General features: G+C 42.9%; 1 protein-coding gene across 11 annotated transcripts in view; it reads right to left on the bottom strand.

Annotated features, from left to right (window-relative positions):
* Positions 1 to 15,407, bottom strand: part of DLGAP1 (DLG associated protein 1) — a 2,415,981-nt gene that overhangs the window by 1,044,655 nt on the left and 1,355,919 nt on the right. The window lies entirely within an intron of this gene.

Raw genomic sequence — 15,407 nt, 5'->3', positions numbered from 1 at the left:
CAAATCTCTGCCATCTGACAGTTTCCATCTTGGCAAAACCACTTGAACGCGACCTCTGAGATTCATAGAACCCAATGAACGATATCTGAGAGCAGGACTGGGTGTTCCCTCTCAACTTGATGAGAATCACTATTACTCTTTCGCTCATCTCTATGATTTTGTGGATGCTATCAAATAATTTTCACTGTTTCAGTGTTTCATAAAGTAATGGAAGACAGAAATACAGATGCCACACTTGTCCAGCATGTCCATGTTAAGTGGGTGAACAGTGTAACAGCCATAGAGGTCTTCAGTAATTTTGACCACACATTTGTCCCTATGAATCTAGTATATATTTCTGATTTGATAGACCGGATTGGCAAAGCAATGGGGTAGGCTTTGAATCCCTAATTTATCTTTATATAACAGAACTGTCATAGCTCTGACCCCTCTCAGTTTTCAGCTCGCCGTTAATTATTGTTTCATGACCCTCAAGTACCAGGATACCATATTGGGTGATTAGTATATAAATCCACCTAATTAATTGATTAATCTGACCACCTCCAATCTTAGTCTAAATAGCATTTAGCATGGCACCCAAGTGACCCCATATACCTAGCTAATAACGCTCTGCATTGGACTGCTGGTTTTGGATTTAATGTTGCACACATGGACTAATAAAACCACCATGTGAGGTGTTCTTAGCCAAAATCCTGGACTACGTCCAGTTGTCTCAGCTGACATGGGGCTACTTGCTAGTTATGCCTCCAGAAGAGTACTAAGCAGCATTTCATTGTGCTGTCCACTGTCTATTTTTAGTCCTTTTTACAGACTGAACTATTTCTAATAACATAGCCGGCATCACCCCTAATACTTTATATATATATATATATATTCCCAAAATCCAATAGTTTCTTTACTTTATACCACACAGAACACCTCCACACCAACACGTTTCGACTCTATTGAGTCTTGATCACGGGATGTGAGTCCTACCTCGTTTTCTCTTTTTATACACCAATATCCACTAGCCTGTTATGAGGCATTGTGGGATGTGTAGTTATAACATAAAACTTTATAAAACAGACACTTATTTTGCAACATGTAATGGCTTGTTGTTATGCAGCGCTCTCATCATAAATTGTCCATTGACTATTTGCTTGATACTTATTGAATTGTCTATTATATCTATCTATCTCATGGCACTTAGTGGTCCTAAGTTCCCAATGCTGTATCAATATTTCATTGTTCCCATTGTAGCAGCTTCATTTTAAGTACCATGAGATAGATATTATGGACAATTGAATAATATGTGTATTGGTGTATAAAAAGAGAAAGTGAGGTAGGACTCGCATGCCATGATCAAGACTCAATAGAGTTGAAATGCATTAGTGTGGAGGCGGTCTGTGTGGTATAAAATATAAAAGCTGTAAAATTCACCTCCCTGGAGTGCAACATTCATTTTGGTAACATTTTGTAGTAATAGAGCATGGTCAGGTTCTAACGACGTGGGCACCAGTGGAATGCGTGCTGAGTTGAAAGTACCTGAGTAATATGATATATATGTTGCTAAAATAAACATTCATTAATTTTCATGAACAAGAGTATCCATTAACTTGTGTGCAGCAGGGGTATTTTGGATTTCTCCATTGTGAAGGAGGAAAGGCATGGTGCAAACCTCATGTTCAATTAATCAAAGGCCTCCGCATCTATCAGACTGGCATAACAAAGGATGAACAGTTGCATCTTATCGTGAAGGTAAAATGCAAGCACAGAAAACCTGTTGATGATTCACCATGGCCAGTATAACCTTAGTAATACTTTTGACCTCTTAAGACCCATTCACAGAGACTTGCATTGTACATTTGGAAATCTACTGCCATTGGTTTCCTCCTATGTATGGAGGACATTTGTGATTTTTAGAGAAAATGGCAGACATAATTAAACGTAGGCCAGATTCTCAACCGTTTACTGGAACATTTTCCTCTATAAGCATTCTAACATATTGTTCTACACCCTTTCAAATCATGAAACTTTCACAAATGTGAATGTTTTAGATTTGTATAAACTACAATATCCAGAATGCTTTGCAAATGAGGGGAAGATATTGAGAATAAAAAGGGAAAGAAAGGAGGGACTCATTTACCGTGATCAAGACTCCTTGGAGAGTTGAAACGCGTAGGTGGTTGTTGCTTGCAATAAAATACACGTGCAATTGTACCTCATAGAGTGCGGTGAAATTCTTTGTTTATAAAATATTTTCTAAATTGGTCTTCTCCGTCACTTTGCACCGGCAGTGGAGTGCACCGCCGAGCAACCCTTTGACCACATTGTTTTCATATTTACGAGGTGCGGCGGCACCCGATACTTGAAAGATGCGGAGAGGAAATTGTGTACAGCTGACTTTGGTGGTGCAGAGAAGGAAATATGAGATGCAGAGAATTCATTGACATTCTTTCGAATGTCAGTTTGAAAGCGAAAAAAACACCAAGGCATTCAAAAACGGATTAGCGATAAAGCTGAAACTTGACAAACGTTTATAAAGCAACCAGAGGCCAGAGGGTTTAACGTCGAATGTTTGGAGTCGGAGGACGCCAGGTCACGTGGCAATTTCCCCAGGTAAATGTGAATGTCTATTGCTGAAAATCCATTTTCGTCTGAAAGCGCACATGTAGGAGAAAGCTGTTTCACAGTGTCATAGAGTATCGATGCAGCCTAATGAATGAAGGCCATGAGGTTACGTGTGAACAAGAGAGAGCAAGTTTGCAACAACTTTATGAGTTCAAGACTATTTTTGCTGTGTTTTTTCTTTATTTTTGGTGGTTATACTAAATGTGATAATGGAAGCAAGAGCAGCGAACGTGCTCTTAAAGCGGAAACATTGTTTTTAACCTCTCAAGGAGTTCAGTTATGAGAGGACAATGTAAAAATAACAAAAAAAATTACAAACATACAAAATGCATTCTCTCAACTTGAAAAATTATATCGGAAGGAGGTAAGCAAAAGTTGGGAAATAATAACTCTTGAAAAATATATAGAAGTTGGTAGGGTGCCAAGGGGATTACGGATTTTTACACTTCCCAACCATCCAGATATTAATCTTGAATTACTATCAGAATGGGGTGACAATAACATGAATTGCTCCCGAAATATGATGTTGATCCTAATTAAATATGCCAAAATTGATGTAGAAGAAGCAACCAAAGAAGCTCAGAAAATCGAAGAAAAAATTATAACCATGAGCAGTCAAGATGAAATAAGCAAATATAGGAAAAAAATGGAGGATAGACTTAACAAATATGAATCAGAGATAGAAATGCGCAAACAGAGAAAATTCCTTCGGGATGAGCTGGATTATCAGAATGGAACAGTTTTGACATTTGCAAAGAGATTTGAATTTATTAAACAACAACATTCTAGGGGTGTTAAATTGAAAATTCCGGTAACGTCAGACACAATAAATGAATCAGATATTGAAGTCAGTGAAGGGGAAGAGACTGGCGAATTAAGAACCAGAACAACCTTATTAGAAGAAATGCAAATTATATGTATAGCTCAACAGACATCAAAAGGCAGGGGTCGAGGACGCGGTGAGGGCAGAGGCCAGTCGAGAAATGCACAATCAAACACAGAAAAATCAGGAGAGGTAAAAGAAAGAAGAAATTATCCTCTGCGCAACAGACAGAAAAAATAAATGAAATGGAGAAAATGGAAGAAGAAAAGTTAGTAATAAATTTGTCTGACTACATATTACCACAGGAAGAGAAAAGTGTATTAAACAAAGGTCTTTCCTTCTATACGGAGCATTATTTTGACAGGATCGAGACCAAAATAGACACCTATAAATTCATTCGTAAAATCAAACTGGCAAAATATTTTGAGAAACATCAGTTAAAATCTAGGGAAACACAAGGTGTATAAGAAGACATAGGCCTGACCATTGAACAAATCCAGGATATCAAAGTGTGTCATGATCTAATGAATGACTTGGAAGACAATGAGATGACATCTACCCAAATATTGGAAACAATGGGAATTCGAACAAATGATCATGCATACAGTCATTTTAAAGTGAACTCTAAATTTTGTCCATTATTAACACCAGGTAATAAAGTGAATTTATTTTATGAGATGGTCATAAATGACTTGGAGAAATTACAATATGTGAAACCATCTCAGAAATGTGAAAATATAACTGTGATCGAACGGAAAGCCTTACAACACCTTGCTGAAAATGACAACATCATTATTAAACCTGCAGACAAGGGGGGCAACATTGTGATCTTAAATCGTAGAGATTATGTAACAGAAGCAATGAGACAACTAAAGGATGAGGGTAGCTATGAGAAATTAAGTAACAATCCTACTAATCAAATACAAAGGTTTGTTATAAATAAATTAGAGGAATGGTGAAATGAATCATTGATTAATGAAGAAGAATTCAAATATCTAAGACCAGATCATCCCGTATTGCCCACGATGTATTTTCTTCCAAAGATTCATAAAACCTTAAAAAAGCCTCCTGCGAGGCCAATCATCTCAGGGTGTGGATCTCTGTTTGAAAATATATCGAAATATGTTGATCGTTATATTGCTCCATTGGTCTCTTCTCTTAGCTCTTATATTAAAGATACAGGAGGTTTCCTAAGGATCATAGATGGCATTGAATGGCATGCAAACTATAGCTTAGCGACGGTGGATGCAGTATTACTATATACATCAATCAGACATGAGGTAGGGTTAAATGCATTGAATTTCTTTCTGAGACAAAGAAATATTGAAGAGAAAAAACATTCTGAAATGCTTTTGGAAATGGTAAAATTGTGTCTAAATAATAACATCTTTACTTTTGACAAAACTGTGTACAAACAAGTGCGGGGAACTGCCATGGGAATTTCTCTCTCCCCCAGCTACACAAATTTAACGCTGGGCTGGTGGGAGAGAGAGATAGCATGGCAAGAGAAACACTCAGAATACTTGAGCAAGATAGTCTTATGGCTACCTTATATAGATGATTTGTTTCTGATTTGGGATGGGACCAAAGAGGAGTTTGGTGCATATTTTCAAACTTTGAATCAAAATGACTGTGGTTTAAATTTCACATATAATATTGACAAAAAACAAATTGATTTTTTGGACATTCGAGTGTATATAGAAGATAACCAGATAAACACGACTCTGTTTAGAAACGCAAGATCTACCAACGGTATTCTGCACAGGAGTAGTTTCCATCCCAAACCATTGTTGAAAAGCATTCTGTTTGGGGAATTTATAAGAACTAGACGAAACTGTTCTAATGACAAGGAAATGGAAAAACAATTTACTAAGGTGAAAAAACAGTTTATTCACCGTGGTTATTCACTAGCAAACATGGCCTTGGTGAAAAAAGAGTGTGAGAAAACAGGGCTGATTGCAGAGGCCCCCTAACTTTGTGCCCCCATTTTCCCCTTTTTGCTGGTGTTTTCCTGACTCTGATGGTGCCCTGGGTACTGCTAACCAGTCCCAGGGCCTGTGCTCTGTATAAAATGGATATGCAAATTAGGCTAATTATAATTGGCTAAGTTAACCTACCTATAAGTCCCTAGTATATGGTAGGGCATGTAGGTTTAGGGACCACAGCATAGGTGGTGCACACATAGGTGCACTCCTGAGGTGCCCAGGGTCATTTTAAAGGCAGGCCTGCCTTGCTGGCTGCTTTTAAATTAAAGTTATATGCAAATTCGACTTTGGAATTAAAAGTAGTTCCAAAGTCTTAAACTACCTTATTTTTACATATAAGTCACCCCTAAGGTGTGCCCTATGTGCCCCTAGGGCTGGGTGCCATGTAACTATAAGCAGGGACTTTATAAAAATCGATTTATAAGCCCTGGTGAGGTAAAAACAGCCAAATTCGTTTTTCCCTCATTGAAGTAAATGGCCTTCATAGGCTAGAATGGGGAGACTTTATTTTAAATTTTAAAGTCTCCTTAAATGTTGCATACCAATAATTTGGTATCAAATTAATTGTTGTAATAAATCCCACAACTTCCAGTTGTTGGATTTAATATAACTTGTTCAGGTAAAAAGTTTTAGACTTTACCTAAAAAGTTGCCAATTTCAGCCCTGCATTGTTTTTGCTGCTGTGCTCTGATTGGCCAGCCTGCAGCAGCTTAGCCAAGCTGCCTTGATGAGGTGTGAAGTGGCCTGGCTTCACACAAAGGAATGTGCCTGTGGGAGAGAATCTCCCCTCAGCAGATAGTGAGGCAGGAAGGGGGAGGGCTGCCAAACTGGTCTTCAAAGGCAGAGAAGGACATTTGGAGCACCCAGCAACACCCCCACATCCTGCAACCCCAGACAACTAGGTGCCCCCTTGATTAGATTAGGAGAGGGCAGGAGAGGGGTGTGTTTATGATTTTTAGCCACACCAGTGGGTGGGCTCAGGGAGATGTAACCTCCAAAAATCAGATTCAGCCATGATGGATTTTTAGAGAATGTTGCCCACTGGGATGGATTTTTGCCACACTTCCCAGGAAGTGGTCATCGCAGGGGGAAGGACCCTGCCCCTGATTGGAGAACCAGGACCCCCCTGCTTTTCACCCAGGAGCAAGGATAAAACTGGCAGACCTGCACCCACACCTCAGATCCCCATCAGATTCCAACAAGGAAGAACTAAAGGAGAAGAAGGACTGCCCTGCTGGACCCCTGGCCTGCACCTGGAACCTGCACTCAGAAGGACTGCACCAGCTGCACACTTGGGCTTCACCACAAGAAGGACTTTGCCTGGCTTCAACTGGTTCAAGGAGGGACTCCCTGTTTGCTACAGGTGAAAAATTGCTAACCAGAGTCCCCTGCACCAACTCCTGAAGAAAGTGACCAGCTGACCACTGTCCAGTGGCCAAAAAGGAGTTTGCGCCAGGAGCATTCTGGGAGTTGTAGTCCGCACCCCCCAAGGACCATCACAGAACTTCTGGACCCTTGGGGTGAGCTGTGGACCCCCCAAAAAAACCTTAAAAGGACATCTGGGTGAAGCCCCAGAAGTTTGGAGAAGATTTGAGAATTTTTGTAAAAAAGCTCCCTAGAGGGACCGACCCGCCGCGGCAATTCTAGCCGGCTTGCCTCAACCGCGACCCGGCCTGATTTGGTGGTTCGTCCCGGTAAAGAAAAATCTCAGAAAAAGAGACTAAGTCCGAAGGTAAAAAGTTGACCGGGACCTTCCAGCCATCGTATCCGAGAAGGGCTCCATGGACGTCGGATCAAGATCCAGGTTTACCCCGGTCGAAGGATTTTCACCTCGAAAAAACGACTAAGTCCGAAGGTAAAAATCTCCACCGAGGAATCCAGCATCGCGTATCCGGAGAAGGGCTCCAGGAGGTCGGATTGGACTGGCAGGTTCGTCCCGGTGAAGAAAATCTTCAAAATAAAGACTAAGTCAGAAGGTAACTTTTTAACCGAGGCCTCCCGCGACCTGTAGCCGAGCAGGGCTCCATCGCGGTCGGCCTGAAACTTTGACTTTGCCCCGGTCGAGGTGCAACCAGATGACCCGATTGGCGCTTTTTGTTTCTAAGCGCTAGAAAAATAATAATTCTTTAAAAATTCATATCTCCGGTTCCCTTTATCCGATTTTATTCGTTTTTGTGTCATTTTAAAGATAAAAATATAAACTATTTTTATAAATTGGTTTTCGATTTTTAAACTGGTTCCTGTGTTTTATTTAATTACTGTTTTGTGATATTTGAATGCTTTACACACTGTCTCCTAAGTTAAGCGTTGACGCTCGTTGCAAAGCTACCAAGGGTTGAGCTGGGGTTAATTTACTGAGACCTAACTGGACCTAAGTGGAGGTTAGTGGCTTGTTGCTAGGTGTAGGTACCTACCTGCCCTTACCAATAACTAATTTTCCAACAAAGAGCAAAAAAGATATCTCGACAGGAAACCTTGATGGATAAATCTTTGACAAAAGGAACAACGAAGGAGGATGTATCTCCTCGTTTAATCTTTACATATAGCAAGGAAAGTAAAAGCATAGAACAAATATTCAGGAAGCATAGGAAAATATTGAGAAGCGATCAAGATCTTGCGCAAAAGATATGCCCCAAACCTCTAGTAACATGTAGAAAGTCACGCTCATTGAGAGACATATTGGTGAATAGTCATTATGTAGCACCAATAGTGAAAAATTGGTTGAACAATGAAGCTATGGGTTTCTACAAATATAATAGATGTAAAGTATGTAAAATTGCAAGAAATACAAAAACATTTACAGATCACAAAGGAAAGGTAATACATATTTCTCAAAGAATTACCTGTAACAGCCAATATGTGGTATATATCCTTGAATGTGAATGTGGCTTGAGATATGTGGGAGCACAATAAGTCCACTAAAGAAAAGGATCTTAGAACACATCGGAGCCATAACAAATCAAGATCTGAGTTATGCGGTGGCAAAACATTTTTTCAAAAGACATACAAAGGATTGGAGAGGATTAAGATTTCTGGGAATAGCACATATCAATCAGAATGAGAGAGGAGGTGATAGAACCATAAAGCTCAGACAATTGGAGAGTAGATATATTATCCAGCTCCGTACCAAAATACCATATGGATCAAATATGGACGAATAATTGTATGTTCACTTATGATTTAGAGTGGTTTGAAGGTGGTTAGGGAATATTTCAATTGGAAAAAAGATATAAATGGAAAAAGCACAATTAATAGGTAGACATGATAGGCACTTAGCCGATATTCATATTGGTAGAGATTAATCAGTTTAGAAGGAAGAGTTATTGTTATCACTTTTGGAATTGATATCATGTAGTATAATTATTACTGCTAAGAAATAAGCATAAAAAACAAGTAATAAACTTTGTAAGAAAATGTGTGGTCAATATGAAAAAAGTTCAAGATTGAAAATGATTGTGCAACCAAAAAATTCCCTCGATTAGCGATAAAGTTGATATAGAGTGAAGCCTTTTGTCCAGAAGAAGAATTTTTGAATGACAATCAGAGGTTAAGAAATAGTGCTAAAAATGATTAGTATAAATAGCCAGAAAGAAATGAACAATGTATGAAATTTAAAAGATAATGTGTTTTTGTTTTTTAATTAAAATGTGAATGTTTTAGATTTGTATAAACTAGAATATCCTGAATGCATTGCAAATGCGGGGACAATATTGAGAATAAAAAGGGAAAGAAAGGAGGGACTCATTTACCGTGATCAAGACTCCTTGGAGAGTCAAAACGCGTAGGTGGTTGTAGCTTGCAATAAAATACACGTGCAATCGTACCTTGTGGAGTGTCGTGAAATTCTTCGTTTATAATATATATATATATATATATATATATATATACATATATATATATATATATATATATATGCACTTAAAATACAAAGGTTACTGGGACATTAGTGTTGGGTTCAGGTTTTACATGCACAAACCCATATAAATTCAGCTGTTAGAGTTATTTCAAGTAATTATAACTCATGCTGTAAGGTAACTATAACTCACTCCCTCGTCTGCACAGTTTCCTCATCAATAATTTTACTGCAAATGTTACAGTGATATTATTAATGATGTCATAGAAGATGTCATGAGTGATGTAATATCGGGGACAATTAGCAGTGTATGGCGAGGGCCCGAGTATAGTTACCTTAGGGCACAAGTTATAGTTACTTGAAATAACAATAACAGCTTAATATATATTTTCTGCATGTAAAAAATAAACCTAACTAAAAAGTCCCTGTAACCTTTGGTTTTATTAGTGAATTCTAAAGCTTTTTTTTTTAATGCTACCACCTAACTATAACGTCCCTGTAACCTTAATTTTTTTCAGTGAATTTCCTGCATTTTTTAACATTAAGTAGAATGTTCATTGCAATGCATGGTGGGGGGGAGTTGGATGCAGGGCCTGGCCTGGCATTGTGCTGCACTCCCCAAAGGCTGCTGCTCCTACCCCTCCTCCTTGCCATCCATTGTCCAAGTCCATGCCCCTGCTCCCTCATTATAGCCCTGGGTGGCCGTTGATCTGCCCTTCCCGCCTGCTCTGAATAGTTAACTTGTTGTCCCAGCCATCTCCTCCCTACCGTCTGTTGTCAGAGACCATGCACCAGCACCCTCCCTCCTGCAAAGTCTGATCTGCGCCACTGCCCTCCATTTAGCTTGATGTCCCTGCTCACTCCTCCTGCCCACTGTTGCCCAATTCTATGCCCCTTCATTGCCCTTCTGCTTAGCCTCGGTGCTTAGCTTGCTGCCCGACCCTCCTTCCCCCACCCTCTGATGTCTGTGTGCTTACCCTTGCTCCCTCCTTTTTGCCAACCATGTCCCATGGAGCTGCCACTACCCCTCCTACCTACTCTGAGTGTTCTGTTGAGCTTCCACTACCCCCCTACCTGCCTAGCATGGTCAGATGACTGCCGCCTGCCCCTGCCACCTCCACCCTGCCTGTCCGAGTTCTATGCCCCATTCCCTCTCTCCTGTGCACCATGATCCATTTTGCTGTCACTCTCTTCTGCCCTCCATGCTCTGTTATGATGCAACTGCTCCACCTGCCTACCCTGCGTGGTCTGTTGTGAAGGCCCTTCCGCTGCCTTCTCTTGTCTGTCTCCAACCCCTTCCCAACCCTTCTGAGCTCTGTGGTCCTTTGTGCATGACCCTGCCCTCTCCCTCTTGCCTACCATGGCCATTGTGCTGCTACTAACCCTCCTGCTTGTCATGCATGACCTTATGTGCTGCCAAAGCCCCTCTTACCTATCCTGTGTTGTCAGCTTGCTGCCTCTGATACCCTCCCACCTTCCCTCCATTGTCTGCATGTCTGCCATTAAAGTCTCACTGTTGCCCTCCATGGTGTGTTATGCTTCGAGTGGCCATTCCGTCTGCCCTCCATGGTCAGTTATCTGTTCCAGTCCAGCCTCCTTGCACCCTGCTGTCCATTTTCCATGTGGAGGCCCCTGTCCCCCTCCTGCCTTGTCTGGTCTTTTGTTGTGCTTCCGCCTCATCCCTCCTGCCCTTCATTTCATGGTCGGTTATGCTGCAACTGTTCCTCCTGTCTGTCCAGTAAGGTCAGCTTGCTGCCCTTGCCTCTTTCCCCTCAGCTCTCCGTTGTCCATGTGCATGTCCCTGTCCCCTCCTTATTGCTTTCCATGGTCAGATGTGCAGCACTGCCATTCCACTTGCCCTGAGTGGTGTATTGTGCTGCTGCAACCCCTGACGCCTATCCTGTAAGGTCAGTTTTGTGCCCCTGCCCATCTCCCTCCTGCCCTTTGTTTTCCGAGTCCATGTGCCTGCCTCATTCCTCCCGCCATCAGTGATGCAATGTACCATACTTGCCAACATTATGAACTTGGTAAGAGGGAGATTTTGAAAAAACCTAGGGAATTGGTTTTCCCCATTGACGTACATAGAGAAAGAGGAGATTTTATTCAGGAGACACATAAAATAAAGCCCTTTTGGGCTTAAAAACATTGAGAGTCTCCTGCCTGAATCAGGTCTTTTCCATGTATGGTTGTACTGCCATTGCCTCTTCTTTCTGCTCTCAGTGGTCTCTTATATTGTGCAGCCTCTCTCGCCTGTCCTGCATAGTTGGTTTGTTGCCCCTGCCCCCTTCCCCCTGCCCGCCTTGGTCCATTATGCTGCCTTTGCCCCTTCACCTGCCCAGCATGGTCAACTTTTTGCCTCTGCACCTTCCTCCCTGCCTTCAATTTTACAGAGTTCATGCCCCTGACATCTGTCTTCCATCAGTATTTTAATGAACAACTAGTTTGCTAACACTCTAAATTTATTACAAAAGTGTGACACGCCTGACACCATCTAGATATTATTAAAACTGTAATACTTAAAGCACTTCATTTAGAAATGATAAAACTGAGAGGGTAGGTCTTATTCCTATAGAAATATGGTTAGTGCTGTACAACAAAAAATGAGGACATATTTTCTGAGTTCTCAAATAGCAACAAAGCACTTTTAAATTGTTTGCTATCTTGATTTTTTTCCCCAGTATATCACTTGATTATATATTACAATAAGGGCAGAGAATGTAGCGTTATGACCAGATCTGCAGACTTTGCAACTAGGGAACCTGGTTTGAGTTTCAACATCAGTTAGACATCCTGTGATTCTGGGCAAATCACTTAATTCCCCATACCTAAAGCCCTTAAGGAATGTGTCCTTGTGTAATGTAACTGATGCTCATGTAAAGCACTTCAATATCTTCGGGTTAAGTCTGCTCAATATAAAACTGCAAAAAAGCGAATAAATTAAGGGGGTCATTCTGACTCCCGCCGGGCGCGGTCACCGCGCGCCCGGCGGGAGCCGCCAAAATACCGTACCGCGGTCGGAAGACCGCAGTGGGTATTTTGAGGTTTCCCCTGGGCTGGCGGGCGGCCTCCAAAAGGCCGCCCGCCAGCCCAGGGGAAACCGTCCTTCCCACGATGAAGCCGGCTCGTAATCGAGCCGGCGGAGTAGGAAGGTGCGACGGGTGCTACTGCACCCGTCGCATATTTCACTGTCTGCTATGCAGACAGTGAAATACAAGCGGGCCCTCTTACAGGGGCCCCTGCAGTGCCCATGCCATTGGCATGGGCACTGCAGGGGCCCCCAGGGGCCCCGCGACACCCCCTACCGCCATCCTGTTCCTGGCGGGCGAACCGCCAGGAACAGGATGGCGGTAGGGGGTGTCAGAATCCCCTCGGCGGCGCAGCAAGCTGCGCCACCTTGGAGGATTCCAACGGGCAGTGGTAAACCGGGGGGAGACCGCCGATTTACCCTTTCTGACCGTGGCTGAACCGCCGCAGTCAGAATGCCCTCGGGAGCACCGCCAGCCTGTTGGCGGTGCTCCCGTGACCCCCTAAGTGTTTTGCACACTTCTGTCATTGGGATATCCTTGGGCTACATTTGGGTGATATTTGTGCTACATTTGCACTCTTTTTTTCTCTCGTAGCCCTCTTGGGAGACATATTTGTTATTAAGCTCCATAATCTCCTCATTTACTGAAGTATCCTCAGTAGAAAATGCTTTCAATTTTTACTCAGATTCCATCAAGATGGCGGTCAAATGTGCCACACTTTTGGAATTAATTCAGAATGTTAGCACTCATGTTGCTCATTAGAACACTTGTAGTAAACTGCTGAATACCAGGGAGTTAACTGGTCGTCTGCTGCTGGTGCTGAAAGTGCATGTTTCAGTCTACGTGCCAGAATGTTTTAATGAAAAAGAAGAGGAAGATATTCAAGAACAAACTTAAAATGTGTCCTAATTTTTATTTTAGCAGCACTAACCACAACTTCTATGACAAAATGATTTCATTTTGCTCCTTTCATAAATAAATGTTACATTTTTACAAGTTTGATTTAATCAAGATGGCTTCAGGTGTGCCAACATTTTGTCAAAGTAGGACTTTTCTCTAGTTGTTCTTTAGAGCATTCTGGGAGGTTGCTATAGAACACAAGGGATTCAGTGGCAGGACCGGAGGCTCGGATTATGCTTCTCCTTCTTTGCTGTTTATTAACAAAACCATAGACAGCAGCCAATCAGAACATATTTAATAAAAAAACTACAAATCCCAGAAAAAACTGAGCTGACATAATTTCCCGTACGTCAGACCCTACACCTCAGATTATATAAGCAGCGAGGAACCATAATGCGTCCTCTTTCTTTGCTGTTTACGCGTCAGATAAGTGCTGTCATCTTTTTCTTATATTGTATTTTATTGCTGTTGTGCTTTGTTTCTCTTGGCCTTTTCGCCGATCGGAGTAGCGCGGGGATGCAAGTGTTTGTATTCTGTCATGCGCTCCTCCTAGAGCATCGCCGCATGGTTTAGGCACCCGGCGAGGTGCCAGGAGGGTGAGGGGCGTGGCGTTTCGGCACCAATTCATTGGTCCTTCCTTTGGCTTGCTGCCGACGCGCGCGCTAAGCGCTGCGGGTCAGTTTCACTATCCTGACAGTGACAGCGAGCCCACGCTTGACTGGGCAGTCAGTGAGTCAGCTCCAAAGTGCTTTTTCACAGTGGAGAGTTGACGTCCCTCCTAGGCCCATTAGCCTGGGTTAGAAATTGGCTATTACAGGATATTTCCTGAGGTGGTTGTGGCGCTATAGCACCTGCTTGGCCACAGATTGATAGATTGATAGCCTCCAGAGTGGCATAGTGTGTCGGGTGCCCCCTCCATTAATTGTGCAGGCCCATAGAGTATTGAGGCGATTTTCAGCTCTGCCACAGTATTTACTAACTTCAAGGGTCTGGCCATGGCAGAGACGCAGTTTAATGAGCAGCCAGCTACCTATCTGGAGCAGGAGGACCTGCTGTTGGCGGAAGATATTGTCCATGCTTTGGACGCTTCAGTGGCTCAATCTGTTAACAGAGCCCTCGATGTGGCCCTGCAGCCAATTGCTCGGTAATTGAAACGTTATGTCCTGACGGTCCCTCCTTACGGTCAGACTATCCCAGCGCACTCTGCTCCTCTGACGGACGACCAAAATTGTCGCTCCTCCAATTGGCCTCATGCAGTTCCTTTAGCACGACTGCCACAATCTTTGGGCACAGATCACGAATGCTAGGCCCAACCCTCTACCAGCACCCAGGTTTTACCTCCTCCTCCTGACATTCAGTCAGATGAATCTCCCGCTTCACTCTCTGGCTCTGACGAAGACTCTTCCCGGCCCAAACGCCAAAGACTTTCCTCTTCAGCCTCCACCCCAACTTGTGAGGTCCCAGAACACCCTTCTTCCCTTGATTTTGACCCTAGAGCCATAGTACACCTGAGATCCTCAGACTGGACTCCCCTTCCTATGGGCTCGGATTACGTTTATTCTCGGCTCAGGAAACCCCTGGACAAAGACATATGTGGCAGACTGAGTTCCGAATGCCCCGTCAAGACATTCCACATAAGGTGGACTTACACACAAATTGGACCCTAACCTAGCCACCTTCATTAAGAGGTCCTCCAAGGACCCAAAAAAAGGCAGTGACAGGTCCTAGAAAATGTGCCAGAACAAGCTCCTCGACCTGATAGGGCCCCTCTGCAAAATCCTAGACCTGGTGGTGTCAGCTAAAGAATCTGGCACGGTCATCGACCCAGACACTTTGACAGGTTGGGCTCAGCGAGCAATATGTATGCTCAGGAACGCAAATTGCGCCCTCTCCACTGAGAGAAGAAAGTCCATTTTAATTTGTATAGATCCTAAACTGAAAGAGCTAGCCACGGCGGAACCAGGGCCTTTAGGGGACGGCCTCCTCTTCGGGGATAAGTTCGTCAAGGGTCTGGGGAAGTTTGTCCACACCTTTATGGTGCTGGACAAAGTGCAAACTTCCATGAACAAGGTGTTTCACCAACTAATTTTTGCCAAGGCCGGCAGAAGTCGATGGTGTCTGGCCAGCCGCAATGCCTCTTGCGGCCCTCCCACAAGCTATACTTCCTCAGGAAGAGGCTTCATGGCCCAGGACAGAGACACCTTCTACCT

The sequence above is a fragment of the Pleurodeles waltl genome, chromosome 2_2 (assembly GCF_031143425.1).
Source record: "Pleurodeles waltl isolate 20211129_DDA chromosome 2_2, aPleWal1.hap1.20221129, whole genome shotgun sequence".
Taxonomy (NCBI): Eukaryota; Metazoa; Chordata; class Amphibia; order Caudata; family Salamandridae; genus Pleurodeles; species Pleurodeles waltl.
Note: the sequence above shows the minus strand (reverse complement) of the source record. Positions and strands in the feature narration are given on the sequence as shown.